This window comes from Fundulus heteroclitus, chromosome 4 (assembly GCF_011125445.2).
Source record: "Fundulus heteroclitus isolate FHET01 chromosome 4, MU-UCD_Fhet_4.1, whole genome shotgun sequence".
NCBI classification, from domain to species: Eukaryota; Metazoa; Chordata; class Actinopteri; order Cyprinodontiformes; family Fundulidae; genus Fundulus; species Fundulus heteroclitus.
Window position 1 is genome coordinate 2,818,672 of NC_046364.1, and position 14,737 is coordinate 2,833,408.

A 14,737-nucleotide genomic window follows, 5' to 3' on the forward strand; every position below is an offset into this window, starting at 1 on the left:
AGGTACTTACAGATTCACTTCTATACAGAAAACCCCTGTTATTATCTTCAGCTCTCCCTTTATACATTTCTTTTTAAATAATGCTCTACATTATTCTGTGATGGTATCAAGGTGTTGTTTGTTTGTACCTTTAATACTTTATCGGCTGGTTCTGCTGTTCTTTTTATATCTCTCTTTGCAGGTGTAGAAGCAGACTCAGAGGATGTTATATTGCTCTCTCCCTTTTCTTTTCTCTCCTCTTTCTCTTTCACCTTTTCTCCCTTTTAGCATTTTGTCTCATCTGTTTCTCTTCTTTTTCCTCTTCTACCTTCCCGTTTCTGTGTCAATTAAACATGAAATCCCAGCATAAAATCTTATAAAAAGAAGACATTTGTTTAGAGCCTTGCACATGTTCACATTTTCCTGAGGGGATTTTATTTATATATTTCCAGTTGCGGCCAGGGTTCCTACGCAATGCATAAATGTTCTACAGATTTAGACATTCTCCAAATTTAACCAAATTTGGTTAAGTATTGAAAAACGAACCATGGATAATTATTAGTATTTCCATTCTTTTTCCCCGTTCCATTGTTCAAAGGGGCCTTGTCACGTATAACGTAACAAATTTCTTCGCCATTAGCTCTCTACAGTTGCATGTAAAAGTTTTTCGATTAAATTATTGTTCCCTATTGGTATAATATATTTTATTTATGTGTTTTACACTTTGTAAAATTTACAATTTGTTAGTAAATAAATTGTTTTTGTGTATATGTACAACCACATGACTACGTAACAGGAAGTGCGATACAACAAGGGGAAGCAACAAAGACATATATGATATTATAATGATGTTATATTGAATAAACACAATCATAAGTGTATGTTCATTCTTACTGTTGAAAAGTAATGCCAGTAGATCTGGTTTAAAACAAACAAACAAACAAAACTTAAAATAATTTCTAATATAAATATGCCATGGGTAAGAATAGTTTTGTTCCTAACTTTTGTATAGAAATATATAATAATTTTTGTGTTGAAAATTTATTTTTCATAAAATACAAAAAGTTACCTCATAATCACTAGACCTGTGTGGCTTGGAGTCTACAGAGTGGGAGGGTTGCAGCAATAAATACATTCAAGCTCTTATAGATACCAGGCATGAAGAAGAACGGGAGGTTTTAAGAGGGACCTTTCAAAATGGTATACGGCTTTAAAGCTTTTTATGATTCTTAATGTTTATCTCGGTTAACTCCTAAAAAAACACCTGGGCTACTAATTTAAAGTTAGTTCCTGAAGTTGACACTTGAGTATCTGTTTTGCTTGTGGGAAGATAAGCGCCTGGATATTGTGTGTGCGTGGACCACCCCCCCAGTTACTCCGTGAGGAGCCGACCGCCTATATTAAACATGTGATTGGGGGTTTGTGGTAGGGCTGAACGATTTTGGAAAATAATCTAATTGCGATTTTTTTTATCTTAATATTGCGATTTTTTTTCCTCCAGTTTAATTTATCATGTCTTTTTACACATATACAAGCAACAAATCAAATTGTTTCCTTGTCGTGCGGATTAGTTGCTAAAAGACCCACAGCATCTAAACTCGGAGCAGAAATGATTGCGCTCTGCCTACAATATATTTCAACCAAAATTGCAATTTTGACTTTTCTCTGCATTAACCACAAGCAACAAAAATGGCCTCTAAATAAAGATGTTTGTAAACAAGGACTATTTGAAACAAGAACTTTTAATGTTTCTATTAATCAGCATATTATTCAAGAGAACAGCTTTTAATTGATTTGGACATCGATCCTTGTTGAACATAAAGTGCAACCAACAAGCAAGTCTATGTATTAAACTGATTGACCTGTACTTAATGCTATGTATGATTATATAAACTCTAAAACAAGTAATAAAGTTAGATTATCTCACTGCTGCAACTGTCTTCCCTTCCATGTGGAGGCAAACCCACTTTAAACATTTTCCGACACCTAAAGGACGTGTCTAATTCACTAATTGTTACATAGCCAAAAATTGCAGACCTCTGCGATTTGGAAATTGCATTTTTTTAAATCGCGATTATATTGAAAATGCGATTAATTGTGTAGCCCTAGTTTTCGGGCAGACAGATGCTTACAATACCTGTGGAGGGGGATTTTGGTAATATACTAAATGGAGCTTTATGGTAACGCAAGTGTTTGTCTCCCTTTGGAATTCCAATTGTAATAAATACATGCATATTATAGGTATTTTGTCTCTGATGATTGTCTTCTTCCTTTGCTGCCAAATCTGCGAACCGGATGAAACAGGAAGAACTAATTACACAGGCCGTCGCGTTCCTTTATACCACAGGTGTCAAACTCAAGGCCCGCGGGCCAAATCCGACCCGTCAAGGTAAGTTATCCGGCCCTCAAGAGCCAAAAAAAAGCATATCACGTCATAAAGTAGAGGTATATATCCTTTTAAAGTGTATAAAGTGGCTAAAACTGTGCCTCCTGTAAGTGTAACACACCACAATATCAACTTTTTTTGCAGATAAACTGTATAAACTGGGCCTAAGGGTGCTACTTTTATGTTACTGTGCATTTTTTATACTTCTATCTGAACTGGAATGAAATTATGGAATGAAAAGTATCGTCTATATAAGTGCAACCGGCCCTTTTCATGACTTCATGACGCCAAAGTGGCCCCATATAAAAATGAGTTTGACACCTCTGCTTTATACGTAGAGCCCCCCGGGGCCCAGCAAACATACGCAATAAAACTTGTTAGTGGTGGCCCTGAGTCCATGCCGCCCTGGGCACAGAGCCATGTTGCTCACACTTCTGTAATCCCAGTTAAACTCTCTGCTTTCTGACTGCTGTAGGGTGTTTAGGTTCTTGAGGTGGAAATGTTTTGCAGAGAGCTGAGCTTCAGGTGGTGACTCGGTTTTAAAACGCTGTGAAATGTCTTTAATGTGGTTCAGTCAGGTGTGGACAGAAGTGTCTCTGTGGCTGAATGAGCTTGGCGGAGAGCGTGTCTGCTCGTGTTAGAGGTTGAATGTGTGTTATTGGCTCCTGTTGGGAAGCTCAGCGCTGCCAAACTCCCCGCAACAGAGCAGGGAGAGGAGGCGGGGCGATGACGCAGGAGGGCCGCTGCTATTGGCTGAGGTCGCAGGGGGCGGGGTTTTCCTTGACAGACAGGCGGCGCTTCTGCAGTCTGCCTCATTTTTCCAGAAGGAACGCGGCGGACGGGTCGGAGCGAGGCGATTGTGACCGACTCATAACGGAGCCTCGGAGCGGCGGAGACCGCGGCTACAGCGGGGCGAGCCGGCACCAACTGCCCGCAGGAACCAGCGGAAACCGGTTCTGACAGCTGCAGCGTACGTGCTCTGCCACACCGGCTAGCATCCGGCCGCCCTGGGCTTGAAGTCCGGACGGCGTCGGCCTCTTCTCCCTCCCCCCCACCACCACCACCCCGGAGCTCCGCAGCACTTGGCGGGGGTTTGTTCTCCATCGGCCGGCTTTGCTCGCTCTGTGCCTCGGCTGGACCGTGCTAGCATTACCTGCATGACGGCGGTTTTTGGGAAGCTGCCGGAGCGGAGACGGACCTTCGGGATCGGAAACAGTGCCATCTTTATCCTCTCGTTGTTTTCCGAGGCATTTGCTTCGGTTCCAGGTGGATTTTTGAACGTTTTGCCGACCTCCGTGGATTAGCATACGGATATTGTGCTCCGAGGCTGAGGACACAAGTGGAAGGAACAACCTTGAGATTTTTCAGGTGAGGTTTTTTTTTTTTTTTTCCTGTGGCTCAGCCTGCCGTCGGAGGCACCAGAAAGCGGGTTTAATCTCTTATCATTCAGGTGATGTGAGCTCGGAGCTCAGCTGGTGGTTGTGTGTGTGTGAGAGCCGCGTCCATGTGACCTGGGTGTTTGTTAAGGTCTAATTGAGCTGCATTCTTATCCGGGGAGCCCTGCTCTGCACCCCGCAGGAAACCTCTGCGCACTATATCTTTGCACATCCTTTCTTTTTTTTAACATGCATTTTTATTTAGCTTTCTTTTTTTTTAAGCTTTAAATTCTTGACTCATGACCCAGTTCTGTTTGGATTGCTGATAAATCCCGGGAATAATCATACTGCAGATGTGCTCCCTAAACCAATCTTGAACAGATTTCTACTTTATACTCTGCCTTCCAATGTTTTTTATTTCTTTTTTTGTATTAAAATACGTATAATAAGTTTTTAAATCGCAATCGGTTGCGTGGAGCAGAAGATCATCTTGAGTATTAGAAGAAGAAGAAAAAAAAAACTACCCATGAATTACTCTGTTGCAGTTTGTATGATAATCCACGGATTTTTCTCATGTCTAATCCATTTCTACAATCTGAGCTCACTCTGACCTCCTTTTTAGGGAAGATATTATTTTCTTCTAATGCAATTTTCAACCCAAGTTTATGCATTGTGTTTTTTTTTTTTTTTTTTTTTTTTTATTATTATTGAGAAAAGCCTTTGGGTTTTTACAGAAACAATTCAAAATGCAGAACCCAACAGAGTCGCGCTATGGGGTCTAATTTGACCTCCCTGGGATGGCTGATCTACATGATAAATGATCTAGGACAGATTTCCAGCAATTATGACCCGATGTCTTAGCTGGCGGTTAGATTCAGGATCTGGAAAGCTTTGATTTAGTGTTTTTATTTGCATTAACGGGTTTGCACTCCCCTCCATCCCTGTAAGCGTTAGCAGCAGGAACACTTTCCATTCCCTCTGTGATGCTGTCTTCTTGGGTGGAGACGGGGGAGACGTCCCTTATACTCTCATTTTGCACCAAACTCGCTAAACAAAACAACTTGAATTCAGAAAACTTGAAAGCAGTTTCTTTTATTTCAGCAAACGTGGAATGAGGCGGCCTCATCTCGACCGACTGAGGTGTCGCTGGTTCTACAGAAGCTTTGTCGGGTCGGCTGACTCCTAATGAACCGTTGTCGAGGTGGCGTACTTTCCCTCTGTTTACACAATATTATCTTAGTGAAAGCGGAACGGTTTCATGGCGTTTCTACTTGTCAAAAATATTGATACTCCAAAACGTATCGATACACCTATGCAGTATCGTGATATAATGTTTATTTGACACGGTATCGATAATAAGCGCACAGCCCACATTGTGCACTGCGACCCTCGTGTTATTTTTGCACCCACACACAGGGCGGGACGATAATTCAATAACAATATATATCGATCGATAGACGTATATCGATGATAGAGAAAAAAAGGGTCAATAAAAAGTTCAATAGAATAACAGATTATCTTCCTTTTGCATTTTAGCCTATAATGTGTATATAATAGTCACTACCTCCCCCTCAACCAATCACAAACGCAGACCCAGGCTCCGCCCCCTTCATAGAGGTCAGAGAGCACACGTTCTTTATTCTTTTTTTAAAAACTTGCAGTTTTGGTAAAAAGTTGGTTGAAAAGGGTAGAGATTTAATTCAGTGTTTGTGTCTGTATCTAAAGATAGGTTGCTTAGCAACCACATAAAATGTCCAGGGCTGCACTTAAAATATGTTTTTAATTTGTTGATAATTATCAATATCAATCGTTATGATTTCTATTTTATCAATATGCATTTTTTATATATCGTCCAGCCCAACCCACGCACATATATTGGTGACTATATGACCTCCGCAGCTGCAGGAGGGCCAGACCAGACAAAGCCTTGTTGGGAAATATCGAGAATACGAGGCGAACGAAGGAGGGAAACCCAAAGATGTCATCAAACCTGTGAGCAAACATGTTAAGGGCCGACACCCTGGCCTTCATGACAAATTCAGACAGGTTGATAAATTAAAGTTCCCGTTCATAACTTAACTTTTTGTCTCAAAGGTAATTGCTGATGTTAGCTTGACCGGCGCTGTGCGTTATTGTGATTAGCTGTGGCTAGCATCCTACTAGCGCTGTTTAGCTTGCAGCTCAATTATTGCTGGTTGTTTATGATTGGCCATTAGCTGTGGCTAGCATCCTTTATAAGCGGTTTTGTGTGTTGTTACCTCAACCAAAAATGTAGTCATTTTGGTTTTGCATGACCTTAGGAAACCAGTTTCTTTTTGCTACCTCAGATAAATGTTGGTGGCATATTTTTGCCGTTAATTTTAGATTTCTGGAATATTTGCACATTAAAAGAATAATACCTTTGATTTCCACACTTATTTAAATGGCATCTATCCAAATCGAGTTTGTAATCTTAGCATCCTGACAACCCTTGTTTGTACTGTTTGTCTACGCCACAGTGGCGCTCGTTTTCTCTGAAAACGACACAAGTCGTAGACGGGTTCTAGTGTTTACAAAAAACGTTCTAGAAATTTCCGGGTCTCCGTCTGTCGTGTAGAGAGGAAAAACCGAATATTCTTGTTTGGGAAAATCCTGGAACATAACCCAATAATTTAGTATTGGCGTCTTTTTATGGACCGTTTTTACTTATGCATTTCTAAGACCATACCGCCTACTAGTGGTGTGGCAGGGACATTACCCCATTTAACGTTTTATGTTCATGTTGATCATTAAAACTTTGACACTTTGTGTTAACAGAACCAGACCATCAGAACTGTTTTTAATGGATCGTTGTGACGACAAAGTGACCTCCGACTCTGCTCATAGCTCCGCAAAGTCGCTAGTTCTTTTTTTTTTTTTTTTTGGACATCAGCTTGGCTGCCACTATTAAGGTTATTTGTTAGTTTTTTGTGCAGTAATTCAAGGGTGCCCTTTTTTTGTTTTACAAAACATGTCATTGATTTTTATTTTTTTTACTTTTTTATTTTAGTTGAGTTACACTTATACACAGTTTCCCTCTCCGTACCTGTAGGGGGCGACAACTGGCTTCTGTTTGTCCGCCACTGGTTAAAAAAACAAACAAGCTTGGTTTGTCTTCCAAGATTTCAGCAACATGTTTGTTTATTGAGTTCATGACCTGAGCTGAACTCGTTCTTCATATTCTTGTTTTCCCTTCTCCACCGTGTGTCTTTGGCGCCACCTGTTCAACGGGAGGTGTATTGCAGTGCACACACTCCTCTGCTTGATTGCATTGCCTTGTAGTCAAATTTGGGGTTAGAGATTGTTTAATAATTAAAAGGAGTCACTAAAAGATTGACTTTTAAACAGACGTGTGAACAAACAGACACGTCCTTCTGTTTTCTCCTCCAGCACAAAAATCACATCAGATTTTCCTTTATCCATTACAGTGCCATATGTAAATAATCTACTTTTTTAAGAATTAAACCCCTATGGCTTTCATGAACTGTTTTTTTTGTAGTCGCAGTTCAAAGTTCTGCTCAACAATAAATTAATTTACACAGTTTGCTCATTAACATCTGAGCTGTTAATGTCTGGAGAATTTTTTTCTTGGCCAGCCAAGAGGAATCAGCTGCTTTTTGTCAGACAACCAGCAGCATTTTGAGCATCTAAAGCTGCAATAATAACCAGTTCTGCATTCTGAAAAGAACCGGATCGTGTCAGAACCTGCAAACTGAAGCCACAGATAGCAGGAACATGTCCAGGTTGACCCGCGGAGCCCTGATTTAGCAGCTGTTTGTCCTTTTAGCGCCGCTCTGCTGTTACAGACCTCCTCCTGGAAGCTGCGGCTCACTTTGTCATCTGGAGGCTGAGATCCGTCGCTGGTTCCTCTTCCTCAGGCGGGGAGTTCCCCGTACAAGCCTGCGAATAATTAAATCTGCTGTTTTTGTCCCTTTCCCCCGTCTCACTTCTCTCCGTGTAATACCACTGCTGAAGTTTTCACCTCTGCGCCCACCAGAGTGCAGTTTAAATATTTATCGGTGGTTGGGAGGCGAGCTGAAGTGCTGTGCAGGAGCGTTTCGCTGCTGACTCCTTACTTAACCCGCCCAGCAAGCGTAAAAAATCCCAGTCTGGGAGATGAAAAGCGTCCTTTACATTTGCTCAAACCCTTCCAAGTGTGAGGCCCAAATTCCTGATGACTCCCCAGAGTTTGCCGCAGAACCATTTCACACTTCACCTCCGGCACTCGGCGTCGACGCTGCGGTTAGCGAGGTGAGCGGAGGGAAGCGGCGATGCATGTCGGCGTGCGCGGACCCCGGCCGACCCCAGGGCCTTTCTCCAGGCTCGGCCCGCCGTCTGCGCGTGAGTTTGCATATTAAGGTGATTTTATTTTGCAGCGTGGAGACCTCCTCGGCTTAAAGAGCTCTTATATAATGTGTGGCGAGGCTAATCAGGGAATCTAAAGCTCGGCCTGGACGGCTGCAGTTCATTTTTCTCACAGAGGTTCAACCAGGACATCTCTAAGGATCCGCTTTCTGCCGGGGAGGAAACACCTTTTGGCATCCTGACTGATGAAGAATGGAGATTCTTTTATCTGCATTTAGAGGCTTAACGTTAGGATCTTAAATGCTGATTTTTATCCTGGATCATGTGTTCTATAAAACCAGATAAATCACTCATTAAAAGTCTGTCCACATTTACATTTGTAGTGATTTCTGCCTTTAGTTCCTGTCCTTTAATACAAACTAGTGCTTTAGAACCACGTGTTGTGAACTTAAGAGACGACATCATGGCTCGGCGTCGCTCAGATCCTGATTTCTTGTCTACGTTCCAGCTGGGTTTGGATCGGCACCACAGAAACGACCCGAATGAAAGATGTTGATTGCCGTTGTTCCTCAGGAGTTATCGGAGTCATCTAAGCTGAAGTGGTTCAGGCGTCGTCTGCATGAAGGGAGAAACTGGGTCAGAACCAGAACTCACTGGACAAAATGTATACGCAGGTATAAATTAGAGTATTACACTGCTGACTGGACAGATGTCCAGAACCAATGACTCTGTCTCTGAAGCTGAAGAAGCTGCTGTAACGAAGCATGTTCTTAGAAAGTTAAGTGGAAGGAAAAAAGTGTGGCAGGAAAACAGGGAATCTAAAAGTTCGGCCTGGACACTCAGTGATGGTTCGTGGAGCCTGCTGGTTCTGGTCCACTGGGTTTTCTAAAGTCTAGGACCTCTGCAGACAAGCTGACCTGACGGCAGTGTTCAGAACCGCTCAGCAGAACCACAGCCTGATCGCCTCCATGCAACGCCGCATCGATGCAGGAAGTCCTGCAAAAGGAGCCCAGACCAATTATTGAACGTATAAAAAACTTTCCAGCAGTCTAAATGTTCTGAGACACAGAATTTTGGGTTTTAATCATCTTCAAACTATAATCCTCAAAATGATAAGAAACAAGTGGTTGAAATATTTCTATAATTTCCTAGAGTTACACCGTCTGCTGGTCAGGATGGAGGCATACGCCGACATCAGACGGGAGGAATGTTATTCTAACAACCGTGGTTCTAAAAATGCATCATTTAATGTCTGAGATAACTGCTGTTGTTTAACAGAAAGCTGCTAATATACTATTTCCTTTAACTTTGATTTTGAGTCATAAATTTAGGGCAATTATAAACTGAAATATAGATTTCAACTAGTAGTAAACACATTTTTTTGTTGTTGTTCTGCTGTTTTATAGACAAGTGTAACAAGCAGATTATTTCCAGACAGATTAGTTTTTTGAACTTTTCTTCCAGCTGACTGGCAGTGCACAGCAACATGTAGGGGAGGGGCTGCTCCTTTAGAGTAGGATAAGCCTTTTGACTTTGGTGCGTTCTCTTTCATTGCTTTGAAAGGACGTTAAACTGTTCACTGCAAAAAAGGAACTAAAAATAAGTAACATTGTCTTGAAATTAGTGCATTCGTCCCTGATTTGAGCAGCTAAATATGATGATCTGCCAATGGATCGAGTATTTTTACCCCTAAAATAAGATAATTAGACATACTGCACTTGAAATAAGATGATGGAGATAAATTATTCTTATTTTAAGTTCAAAAATCTTATTCCATTGGCAAATAGTCTTGTTTACCAGCTCAAATCAAGGAAAAATACAGAGATTTCAAGAAAATCTTACTTACTATTAGTTCCCTTTTCGTAGGGTTGGAGTAAAATCTGAATTTCCTCGGCATGGATAAAGGAACCATAATATCCAGAGTTGGTCTGCTCAGGATTTTCTGGCTGATTTCAGACTTGACAACAATAGTTTTAGCCTGTTTGTCTTCGAAAATTATTAAATATATAAAAACTGAGTTTTCTTTTAAATAAAAAAACAAACGGGGGTTTACATTTTAAACTGGTCTATCAGTACTCTGTGGAATTAGCATAGCGAGCGTAACAAAAACAGCTTTTGAGTTTTAACCTTCGGTCTGTTGTTAAAAATTCTGCATTTGAAAATGTTGGCAGCTTTAAAAAAAAAAAAAGAGAATAAAACTCCAAAGCAGCAAGGTTGCCGTTATCTCTCTCTTTCTTTCATTCATTCATTCATTCATTCATTCATTCATGCAGCCTTGTGGTTACTAGCCTGTTTGCTGCAATATTTTAAAATCCTTTCATGCGGTTGTATCCGTCGTGCGCTGCTAACCTGATCAGAGGAGATGCAGAGCAACCACATCATCTCCTCTCACCTCGTCTTTTGCCAGAAGCCAGTATTGATTATTTGGTCATTTTTGCAAAGAAAGCTGTAAAATATTAAAGTCTTAAAGCTTTTTATCACCCGGCTTTCAGCTTTATTCATTATAAACACCATTAAAGCTTTATTAGTGCCTAAAGCTAACAGATTTTTTTTTTTTTATGTGCTTCTGTGCATAAAGCCTAATGAGAACCTGAACCTTGTCAGGTTCAGCTCTAAAGCAACAAGACGAGGACCCGGCGAGTGAATATCTCACTCCTGATTGGCTCAGTTTGGGTCAACGGAGGCCAACCTCTGATCCGCCGGCCGACGCTAACCTCACCCGGCTTTTACACTGCAAAAACGGAACTAGAAATAAGTACAATGCTCTTAAAATCAGTGTATTTGTCCTCGATTTGAGCAGGTAAATAAGATGATTTGCCAAGGGAATAAGATTTTTGCACTTAAAGGTATACTATGCAACCGGGGTTGATTTTCCAGCGAGGCTCCCCCCAGAGGGCGAAAGTAAAAGTGCACTGTCGTAAAGATGCTCAGCTGTTCTGGTTCCTCCGTCAAGCCAGGCGCGGTTGTTTTGAGCTTAGCAGACAGGCGAACGCAACGAAAAGTGGAAAAAACGGCAGTAAAAACAATGACTAACACAGTGAAAGTATGAACATCAAGCTTCCCGCAGCGCTATCTTGGCGAGGCGGCTGCCTCGCCAAGCCGCGGCCACGGCCGCCTCGCCAGTTTTATTATTATTATTATTATTATTATTATTATTATTATATTTTTTTAATTTTTTTTTATGTTGGCGAGACGCTACCGCTACCGCCTCGCCGCGGTAGCGTCTCGCCAACATAAAAAAAAATAAAAATAAATAATAATAATAAAACTCGATATGCTTGCATGTTTATTTGACGTTAACACGCGGTTCTTTGTTGTTGCTTTCGCGCGTGCATATAGTGAATGGCAGGGCAAAAACACATGGAGTTCTCGCAGTAAAGCGAGACTTCTGTGTGTGCGGGCCGTGAGCTCTTGCAATTGCAAGTGCGGTATTTCCCCCACAGACCCCCAGGGCGGCCGAGAAAACCTTTGTTCCACCTGAAATGACTCATTTAATCATCCAAAACGGTATGGAACACATTAATTAACTGAAAAATGTTGCATAGTATGCCTTTAAAATGGGAACAACTCATCTCCATCATCTTATTTCAAGTGCTGTATGTCTAATTATCTTATTTTACGGGTAAAAATACTCGTTGCATTGGCAAATCAAAGATAAATACACGAACTTTAAGAACATTTTACCTATTTTTTGATCCGTTTTTGCATTGATAGACCCAGCGCCCTGATGGGAGGATAGTTGAGGGGCTAACGAGCACAAAGTCCCCCCCCCCACCCCCCCCCCCCTCCTCTCCTCCTCATAAACAAGGAGGAGAGGAGTCTGTGACAAAGAGCAACGGCAGCTGGGAGGTTCTGCAAGGTTCTCATGTGTGCAGCAGTGATGAGATCATTTATTATTTTAGCAGGTTGTGAAAAAAAAAAACTTTAATGGTGACGGTTAATCAGGAATGCAAGCAGGACATGGAATAAAATCCCCTCAGGTGTTTGAGATGTTGTTTATCATGGCAGATTGGTATCAGTATCTGATATTAATATTGCTGTTATGCCCGATAACCGATATTTACCGACGTGTGTTTATTTGTGTATACAAACACATTTGCGTAACGCATAACTGTCACGTGACCGAACAAAAACTGCATGAACAACCCCCTGAAACACAGGTACAAAGGGCAACTAGATGGAAATAAGCTTAAGTTGTTAATGGGGCTGGTATCATCTAGGATGAGCCGATAGGATTCTCAATATGTAGCTCAGCTTTATTTGATTTGACTCCAATATTGATATTTATTACTTTAAAAATTAATGCCCAAAGTCATTCAATCAACAAAACCAGCCAAATATTATATTTATGTTCAATTTATTGAACACATATACATTCACAGGAAAATAAAGTGCATTTGGTTCAAAGCATGTAACGTACCAGAGAAAACAAAAACGTGTCCAAATATCAGATTTTAGGGACAAAGGTGCTTCTGAGATCCTGTCGGCCGTTCTGCAAATTCGTCTCTCTTGCTCTTCCTCGTTGTGAACAGTAATGGCACGCTGTAATACCACCCCCTAGGGGTTGGGAGGTATATCGATATTAAATCGTTTTTAAAACATCAATATTAATCAAATCGTTTTTTATGCACAGCCCTAGTTGTTATTACCGACCCAGTTTGACTTATCCGACTGATAAGTTAAAAAAATTACTCGAGGTACAATCTCTAACCCCAAATTAATAACATTGGCCGAGACTGATGTTAAAGCTATAGTTGGTAATTCTGTTCAGAAACACTTTTTGCTATACTGCTTCTGTTCCTGCTCTCACCCATAAATGTTATATACTCCCCTCTGTCTCTCAGGTTCTGGGGGTTTCACCTTATCCTTAACTCACATAACACCAGTGTTCGTGCTCTTCCCTTCATAGTTTCCTCTTGATGGCTGCGCATGCACATTTCTAGTGTTTATGTATCCGGTTAGCTAAGCAGCTAGGTTAGCGGTTAGCTAAGCAGCTAGGTTAGCAGTTAGCTAAGCAGCTAGGTTAGCAGTTAGCTAAGCAGCTAGGTTAGCAGTTAGCTTAGCAGCTAGGTTAGCAGTTAGCTTAGCAGCTAGGTTAGCAGTTAGCTTAGCAGCTAGGTTAGTAGTTAGCTAGTGATGGACAGACTCTCAGCAGGGGTAAGTCACCCTCTGCTGAGAAACCGCGGCGATAACAAATGTAGGACCAGAGTCCTCCATCAGGGGGCGATAGCCCTCACAGCTCTTGGAAAGAAGCTGTTCCTGCGTTTATTTTGGTGTAATTTTATTGTAACGCGCTGGAAAGAACCGTACCTGTTGGAGTTGCTTCCCTGTCATGCAAATTTACCCCAGTTAACCTCCCCAGGTATGTTCCATGTTGTTCAGCTGGTTGTGGGTGCAGCTGTGGAATTTAATAAGTTGCTTTATTTTGTGAAATAAATTTCTAAATAAATGCGACTTATATATGTCTTTTCCCTCTTTATGATGCACGTTTTGACTGATGCGACTTATATTCTGACTTATAATATGAAAAATGCAGTAAATAATTAACATTCCAGTTATGTCAATACAAAATGAAAATATTGAATTGTCATAATTTTAACATCCAACTTTATTTTAAAATTTAAGCATGAGACTATAGTAAACAGTTGATCTATTATTATTATTATTATTATTATTATTATTATTATTATTATTATCATTATTATTAAATTAGAGTATGCTGTTTTTGATTTAAATGTCTGTAAGAGCTTATAAATGAGATGTGCAAATAATTTTTCTCTTTGCTGTTAGTTGATATCAGTGTAAATAACTGTGTTAGATGGGCAGATAATATCGCATCATATCGATCGGAAATCGTAACAGACTTTGACTATCGCAAATATCGTCATCCCAAAAAATCTATATAACATCATAATGTGACAAAGCTACGTACTCTTATATGGATGGATGGATTGTTACTCTTCTGGGTTAACAGGTACAGGGGCCTGCAGCGACCAAAATACTTCAGAAACTACTCTAAATCTTTCCCCGCTCGCTGGGATGGTGGAATTCTGTCAGACTTGTCGTTTTCTGCGCGGAGGAAACCAAAAGGCCCCTCAGCCCTTTACCGGAGGTCAATAAATGTGGAGGAAGCTGCTGCAGCGTCTGCAGACATTTTCTTTTATGCTAAAGGCCTGGAGACGTTGTCTTAATGTCAGTCTGATACATCTATTTCACTGCTGGAGCGGGCCGTTTGTTTGTGTGTGCGTGCGTGTGTGTGCGTGTGTGTGCGTGTGTGTGCGTGTGTGTGTGTGTGTGTGTGTGTGTGCGTGTGTGCGTTATACCCCGCCACGCATCATCGGCATGCTGTTAGTGTTCCCAGATTGAGTGGGAGAGTCGGCTTTTACAACCGGAGCAGAGATTATATAACTGCCATTTGACTGCAGTATCACTTCATTGATCAGGGGAGATAATAGTTTGAATCACATTAAGCGTCTTTAAAGCCTTTTAAGGGTTTAAAGTCTCTGCCTTTAAAGTCCGCCTGACCTTTGCAGGTGTGTATTCAGTGTTTCACTCTACCGTTGCCTTTTAAAGCCCATCAGGACTCCTTAGAAATAAGAATGCTAAAAGCTGCCGTTCGGCTCGGCGTGTTTGCACAAAGCTTTCTCTCCTCTAACGCCAACTTATCGTCCAG

At 41.1% G+C, this 14,737-nt stretch overlaps 1 protein-coding gene across 2 annotated transcripts in view; it reads left to right on the forward strand.

Annotated features, from left to right (window-relative positions):
- The first annotated feature begins 3,171 nt into the window (after positions 1–3,171).
- Positions 3,172–14,737, forward strand: part of large2 (LARGE xylosyl- and glucuronyltransferase 2) — a 107,363-nt gene continuing 95,797 nt past the window's right edge. For both annotated transcript variants that reach the window (XM_012879189.3, XM_036135860.1), the window contains exon 1: positions 3,172–3,733. The gene's annotated coding sequence lies outside the window, so the exon portion shown is untranslated. The remainder of the gene's footprint in view (positions 3,734–14,737) is intronic.